Genomic DNA, 8,187 nt, shown 5'->3' with positions numbered 1-8,187 from the left:
TTTAAACAAAAGCCTACCTACTAATAACTACTACAAAAAATATGAAACCAAATATATCGCGCTGAAATAATACATTCAACTCCAATTATCCAATACGTGCAAACGCATCTAAATCTTCGTTGCTATAGAGGCAGGCTGGTTTTTTTCTTTTGAGCTTGTGGTTAATGCTGAAGAGGGTATTCTGTCCCTGAGGAAAAGGAAGCACTACGTGGCTGCCTATGAGGAAAATTAAATAAAATGCATCGGCCGGGAATCGAACCCGGGCCACCCGCGTGGCAGGCGAGCATTCTACCACTGAACCACCGATGCGTGTAAGGCAGGCGGGCGCGGCGGCCGCGCTTGTATTGCATGGCGAGTGGCGAGCCGTTTCGCAGCAAGGATTTTTTGATATTGTAACAACTTCTTAAGTACTTATAAAATGAAAAACAGTAAAAGACAGTTATGATCTACATTAAATGGCCAACGTAACTAATATACTTATTTATATGCTGAGAGTAAAGGATAAATGAAACTTGACTCGATACAGCTGATGTTTGAACGGCGTGATATGTCAACAATTAAATGCGTTTTTCTCTAAAACTATTCGCAATTTCGAAATTGTGTAAAAAGCAAATTTTATCTTCGTTTAACGTAGAAAATTAATAAAGTATTTTAAAGGATAAGGATTAAATACCATTATGGAAAAATATCCCTCACAATAAAAAATATATTGAAATTACTATTTTTAAACAGAAATATGATCACTACACGTTATCCTTAAAAGATAAAAATATGCTCTCGCGGACTTTTTTGTAGATCTTATTAAGAGGAACAATACTCCAGTACATTTTTTTCATGTAGTACTTACCATTAAAGCAGCGCATGCGCGAAAGTGTCTCAACGGGTAGGACTTTAGACACATTTATCGTATTTATGTTAATTTACATAAGAATGTACAAATAATAAACTATATATAAACCTTCCCTGAATAATACTCGACCTAATGGTCAAAACCGCATAAAAATCTGTTGGGTGGTTTAGAAGAAGAAGAGTTAGAAAGTTCAGACAGACACGAAAAGCGACTTTGTTTTATAAGATATAGGATAAGTATTCACGATCAATTTTATCGTCTCGCTTCTCCATCACGTTTCAGATTTCCTTTACTTGATCCATGTAATCTAGAGCTTTCGTCCGGATCTACACTAAGTCCTTAAAAGGCACCTGTTTAAACCATATCGCTTAGAAAAGTGTCGAGTACCTATGATATTTATGTTTTAAAAGTAATATCTTAAGTTTTATTCAGGTCAGTTGTGGTGCATGGTTACAAGCGTGTGTGTAAACGAAATTGATTGTGGGTTCGATTCCCACTCGAGGAAATGAAATAAATCTGGTAACGAGGCAAAACGCGGTATTGTTTTCAACGCTCGACACGCAGTGCCTCTAGAATTCGGCGTAAAGTGGTAAATGAAAGTCTCAATGTACAATCTCTAAAGTTAAAAATAATACTTAAGACGACTATATACCCAAAAAATAAAAAATGATTTTTACCTAAAATATAACATATTCAACACAAAGAATAAAAAATAACACGTTTTAAATGGGTTTTTAGCCGTCGTCTTTACAAGACTAATAATTTTTAAAAAAACCGACTTCAGCCGGACCGAACCATACTCTCATCAAACTACCCTTGAAGTGTATCGTTTTCAATAAAAAAAGAATCATCGAAATCGGTTGGCGTGATATTCGTCCATTTATCACGTAGCATTTCCCAAGGATAATATTGTCAGAACTGGACCAAATTACCACACGGAAAGCACCAACTTTCAAAGAAATAAAGAATAATCAAAATCGGTTCACCCAGTCAAGTTCTGAGGTAACAAGCATAAAAAAATATATTCGAATTGATAGCCTCCTCCTTTTACAGTAGTCGGTTAAAAATATAACATCTATGATAAAATATTTTCTTGATGACATTTTACACCTGTCTTATCACGAAGATCGAGGGTCGTCATCATATCGAGGGGTTCAATAGAAAAAAATAATCTTAATGACTGTCATTTTTCGAACTTTCAAGACCAGTTTCTAGTCCATTTTCTGCTCAGGTAAGCTTTTTGTAAGTTTCAATGTCGTTATTCTTATTTTTCATCTTTACACATTTTGCCTTTTATAAGAATCTGTTAAAAGCTTAGTAATAAATATAGACATAGACATTTTATAGTTAACTTTGTTTTAAATATAACGTGAATTACCTTCAGGTAGGTAATAATTCAAACAAACTAGCTAGTAATCATGAAAAAAAAAGCTATTTTATCAAAAATGGCATCACACCAATGATTTTGCCTTACAGTAAGGGAGTTATAGCGGTAACAATTCTTAAAGTAAAAAAATATTTTCTCTATTATATTGCAGATATTTTTATGAAAAACATAAGCTTCATTCATAAGCTTTATAAATTCTAAAAAAAGAGGTTTCGTTTTTCGCACTACCGGGCGAATTGACACAATACCACGCTAGTGTTTCCTTTTTTGTAAACAGAGATAACATCATAGATAAAACTAACTAACTAAAACTAACTAACTGTAAATGGCTGCGCAGATTTGATTTCAATTTTTTTTCTTACATTTGATTATTTTCTGCCCGAGTCAACAATGCGCAAAAGCTCAAAAACCGAACTCCAGGGCGGCCACAACTTATTGACCGTACTACAGATAAACAAAACATAATCTTGAACATAGATCCTCATATAAATATGACGATAGCTATAACACCGCAGATGGACCATCTAAAGCTTTGGCACTCGCCCCGCTCGAAATACGATCCAATTACGTAGATAGAATTAATGTATTGAATTTAATATAATGTCCCAACTACGAAGCGAATACACTTTGAGAATTTATCACTTGTAGTACGTTAGTGGTATATTAGCATGGCTGATGTTTCTAACGTTAAAAACGTTTTTTGACTATAGAAAGTTATAAGCTATAGAATATATTAAATGTGCCTGATTATATACGATAGTTACGCGTTCAAATACTATTTGGTTCTGTATATATTCGGCGGAAAGTGGAGAATGGAGTGTCTTAACACTGGGCTCCCTACCCCTGGGGACATAGCGTGAAATTGATTTTTTTTTAATTCATATTCCATATTTTTATTTAAAAAATAGATATACAACGTAATATTGGCGAAGTGATTAGTGCTCAACTGGCACGGTCAGAACGCCATAAACTAAAAACTGAACTGAACTGACCTGAAGAATGGAAGAAGAAAAAGTAAGAATCTGCCACATTTTAATTAATTTAGGAATGTTTTAAAAATTGCTATACGAAATACCATTCTTTTACGATAGCTTTCTGTCATTGTTTTATCTTCAATCTCCATATTACTTAGTGTTTCTATTCAAACTTCAAAATACAATATTTGTCAAGTCCGTTTCGCGTTGCGGTTCACGAAATTTTAATATTTGCCTCTCCCAAACACAATGTGAAACGGAAATATTTATTTAAATGCTAATCCGTATTAGCTTTTCTAGATGTATACAATCTTCAACTGTGGATCTTGTTTGAGATGAAGTTGTTTATTTGATTTATTTTTGTTTTTATTTTTAATGAAAAGGTATAAAAGTAAAATGACTATAACTGCATGTTCTATTGTGGTTACAGGTTTGTTGTGGTCTCCGCTTGGAGCTATTTTTCTTAACTTTTTCTTTTTTTAGCTTCACGCTATATTCCGCACATGACAAGGTAGGCAGAGAACACTTGGGAACTTTATGTTGGGGCACTCCGTTCCCATTAATACATTTCCTGTCCCCACTTTTCCAAATTGTCTCAACACTGCGCTTTCTCATTACCTAAGCGAGGAAATAAATATATTAAATTTCCTCAAGTAGAAATCGAACCCGCAACCTGTCACGTGATCCACTTGTGGCCATGTGTCACGAGTGACCATTTTTTTTCTTTATTATATTTAATTATACACAAATCGGCGGTTGGACTTCACTATTAGACTGTTTTACTGACGGAATCGTATGCCAACAAAACATGTCGAAATAGGGCAGAAATTGGAGAACCGAGAACCCTCATATACCTACCATACCCATGCTGTATTCATAACCGTATTAACTTCCGTTAAAAACTAAAAATTATATTATAATACAATACCAACATACTATAAATTTTTGTTTGTGACACAGCAAATGTCGTTACAAGCTGGCGGTCAAACATTTCGGTGGAAACAACGAAATTGAATTAATATAGCACGGTACTTTTCAAAATTTACGAGAACTTCTATGTTGCTTAATAATTTCTTTGTATTATACATATTTTAAGATACAAGTATTTACGAATTTGTTTTAAGCGACATTTATTCTTAAACGACGGAAAGCGCAGAGTTTAGTTCCGCCATTTTAAATGCTTCCAGTATTCAGAGAGAAATAGGGAGCGGATGTCTCCTAATGGGAACTGAGTATCTTAACACTAGTGATCTCTACCTACCCTGCTATGTAAGGGATACAGTGTAAAGCTAACAAAAGTATTATATTACAACAATTGATTATTTATTATTTTAGTAAACTTATTACAGGGTAAGCAGTAAAAATGTTGTGTGCGTGATATTGAAAAAAAAATATTCTCCGTTTCCCTTAGAATACTAAGCACTATGTATACCAAAGCTAGGAAATATCCATACGATTAAAATGGGAATTGAACCCCCGACCTTTTAATAATCACAATTTAGGTGGTCAATTGTTAAAATTTATTAAATACTTTGTATTCTACGTTTAATAGGAACGAGATAGGAATTTAATTTTAAGACTACGAGGAGCAAGTACGCTGGCGATTAAAAAGGCAGGGCTTTTGTTTTGAGCTGAGATGTGGGCTTTAATCCGAAACCAGTATCAAGAATGCCTGCAAAGAGAATAAAGAGCTGTAAATCTAGCTGTTGGAATTCACTTAGATTTATTATAAAGTTAATTTATTGTGTAAGTATGTATTATGTAAACTAACTAGTTCATAGGTCTGAAGATTTTCTTTGGTTGAACACGTTACTCTCAGAAATTTTCTCAGGTTTGAATTGAACAAGTCTTTTTACCTTGAATAATCCACACTGATCGTTACGTTGCTCATAGAATCTACCATCGAAATTACCTTAGGCATTTAGCACAGACTGTCATGTCCATTTGTCAAACACAATCCTTAGTTATTGCCATTTGGCCACCTGGGCGAAACTGCAAGTGAAAGCTAGTCTGATTTGTATATTACTGAGCTATATTAATGCTTGAACGATTATGTATACGAGGTCGTGCGTAGTAACACAATATCTGTAAATGAACTCGATGATTGTGGGTTCAACCCCGCTTCCTTCAATTGGGAGATTTTGATTCATCTATATATATAAAATCGAAAGGTCACTCACTCATCACGAAATCTCAGAAACTACAAGTGCTAGGAATCTGAAATTTTGCATAGAAGTTACTTATTGGACGTAGGTGCTCGCTAAGACGGGAATTTGCAATATTCGACTTCTAAGGGGTTGTTTTTGGGGTTGAAAGTTTGTATGAAACTTCGTTACTACAAATGCTAGAAGTGTCAAATTTTGCATAGAGGTCACTAGGACGTAGTCATGGAGACAGAAATTAATAATAACATAGTTCACGCGGGTGTAACCGCGAGCGGGCCGCTAGTTATTTATATATTATTAGTTATAATACTAGTTATACGAATAAGTAATATAATTTAGTTGACATCTAAATATTTTGCTTTAGCAGCGGTACCTACAGCTTATCTTTATCGACTGTGAACGTGACGGTCTTGAGTTCGACTCTCATTAGGCAGAATAAACTGTTTTAATTTCTGATAAGAAGACAAAGCGCGGCGTTCAGTTCCGCCGCCATTCAGATAGCGTGTGGGGAATAGAGTGTTTTATTCTATTCGCTATATTATATAGCGTGAAGCTATTATAGTACTAATCCTTAAAAACAACACATTTCTTTATATTTTTATCAATATAGGTATATAGTATTAAATCTTACAAAAGTTGCATTTATAAAGACGTTTGGAAAATAAAAAGGATTCACGGCATAAAGGGCAATAATATGGAGATCGTTGGTTCAAATTTAAATAGAAGTATGGCCTATCTCCGTTCCGGCTTTAGCAAACGTAAACAAATTCAATATGCATTTATTCGGTACACTGAGGCTTGCTTCATTTGAATAACTTTAGAGGATTTGGCATTGTATATTTTTCCTTGCGATAAGGTCGCGACCAAAATAGCTCTATTGCAACCTAAATGTGTTCTCAATAGTTGCGGTAGCTTTCATTCTCTCCGTATTTTTCTTATAGGTAGAGAATGAGGGAGTTGTTACTTTTTAGCTTCATTCTATATTCTGCTGATAGCAGGATAGGGAGAGGAATCCTAGTGCTAAAATGTTTCCAACGCACCGCCTTATATTAGAGGCATTGCATGTTGACCAGAAATCAGAAAATTGTATATTGATCGTGAGGATAGAACCCGAAACCATTGTTCTTTCGGTCCGAAAAGTGGCAAACGGAGTGTCTTATCACTAGGCTTCTTCTGGCTACCCAGTTACGTCCTTTTATACAAAGATTTAAGGACTAAAGAAAGATTTTTACAAAGATTTTAGAAGCCGTTGTGGCGCACGGGTATAAGAGTGTGACTGTAAGGTAACGGTTGTGGGTTAGATACCCACTCGAGGAAAAGAAATATTTATTTAAATTAATATTTCCATTTCATTGCTCTGGTTTCGGAGCAAAGCACGAGATTGAGTTCCGCCACTCAACATGCAATGCCTCCCGAATTCGGCGGAAAGTGGGGAACGGAGGGGACATTAGGTTCCCTCTGCCTACCCTGCTATGTGCGGGATACAGTATGAAACTAAAAAAAAAATAAGGAGTAACCTGGAGTTTAATTGACTTTCAATCAACACCTTTACTTAGATTTCAACGTAGTTAGCAAAACCAACTTGGCAAAAATATAAAAAAGTGTGAAAATCGTCGTTTATTCAGGAAATGACAGTCCGCCCGATAATCCGGGTGGACTCCTGCAACCATTTTCTATGTAAATCTGATCTATCTCTTGGTGTTTGTGTTCTGTGTGCAATCAACTGCGAAGTTGGGATTTATAGTTTTCCAATCTGGAATAGAATGATGGAGGTAAATTTGTATAATGTTCAGATTGTGGATTTAGTTTTCTTATGTTGAATATCTATTTAATCTATTTTTTTTAATTACGTACGTGGTAGATTTTAACGCCGCTTTTGACTTTTGTTAAAACAGAACGATAATATAAATGATTTAATTATATTTTTTGCCCCAAGCAAAAATCAAACACACTGCCATTGTATGTAGAAACATTCATATTCAGAAGGGACCTGGGAACGTAGTTCAGACTCTCCGTTTCCATTTAGATATTTCTGATCTCCTTATTCCGCCAAATTCTATAAGAATTGCGTCTTCAGTGGTGGTTGCCCCTTAACACTAGAAGCGCCGCCGTCCCATTTTTGTCCCAAACGCAAGGTTGATTGTTTATAACTTTTTTGTTTGTTAATGTATGTAGATGAAACTTTTTGACTATTACCAATTTTACACCTTTATTTAATTAAAAATATACATAATTTTATAGCAGTCATACTTTTTGAAAAAAAAATGAGATTTCCCTAGAACTGCCGCTGGGTCATTTTTGTCCTGCCATTATTATTTTATTATTTGAGGGTATAATTTGACATATTTTCATACCTCGGGGACGAGGTGGAGGTGAAAGGACGATGCGGGGGCGGAAAAAAATTGAATAGTAGGTTTAGCAGTCAATACTTAAGTTTTTAGGGTTCTGTAGCTTTTAAAGGGAAAAAAAAACCTTATAAGATCATTTTTTGTCCATCCGGCTGTCTTTGCCTTTATCTCAGGAACGCTTGGAGAAATTGAGTTGATATTCATATGAGTATATGAATATCAACTATATGACGATCTAAAGTCCCTTGATTTCCTGAAAAAGCACCCTTACAAAAAGATATGACCATTTATATAGTAAAAAAACGTGTATTTCGACACTATAAAGGGAATCAAATTAATAAGGTACTTTCAGTTAACTTAGAATTATGAAATTTGGCAGTTAGCATCTACATGTAGTACTAGTACAAGAAAAAATCTGAAAACTATACATTTATGTATAAATCTCAAAAAATAATAGCCTGAA

At 34.7% G+C, this 8,187-nt stretch overlaps 1 non-coding gene across 1 annotated transcript; it reads right to left on the bottom strand.

The window, feature by feature from the left end:
* Positions 1-238: 238 nt before the first annotated feature.
* TRNAG-GCC (transfer RNA glycine (anticodon GCC)) lies at positions 239-309 on the bottom strand. The gene has a single exon. It is a non-coding gene; the product is annotated as a tRNA-Gly (tRNA).
* Positions 310-8,187: the final 7,878 nt, after the last annotated feature.

This window comes from Heliconius melpomene, chromosome 18 (assembly GCF_056956725.1).
Source record: "Heliconius melpomene rosina isolate 202511_hmr_F chromosome 18, ASM5695672v1, whole genome shotgun sequence".
Taxonomy (NCBI): domain Eukaryota; kingdom Metazoa; phylum Arthropoda; class Insecta; order Lepidoptera; family Nymphalidae; genus Heliconius; species Heliconius melpomene.
Note: the sequence above shows the minus strand (reverse complement) of the source record. Positions and strands in the feature narration are given on the sequence as shown.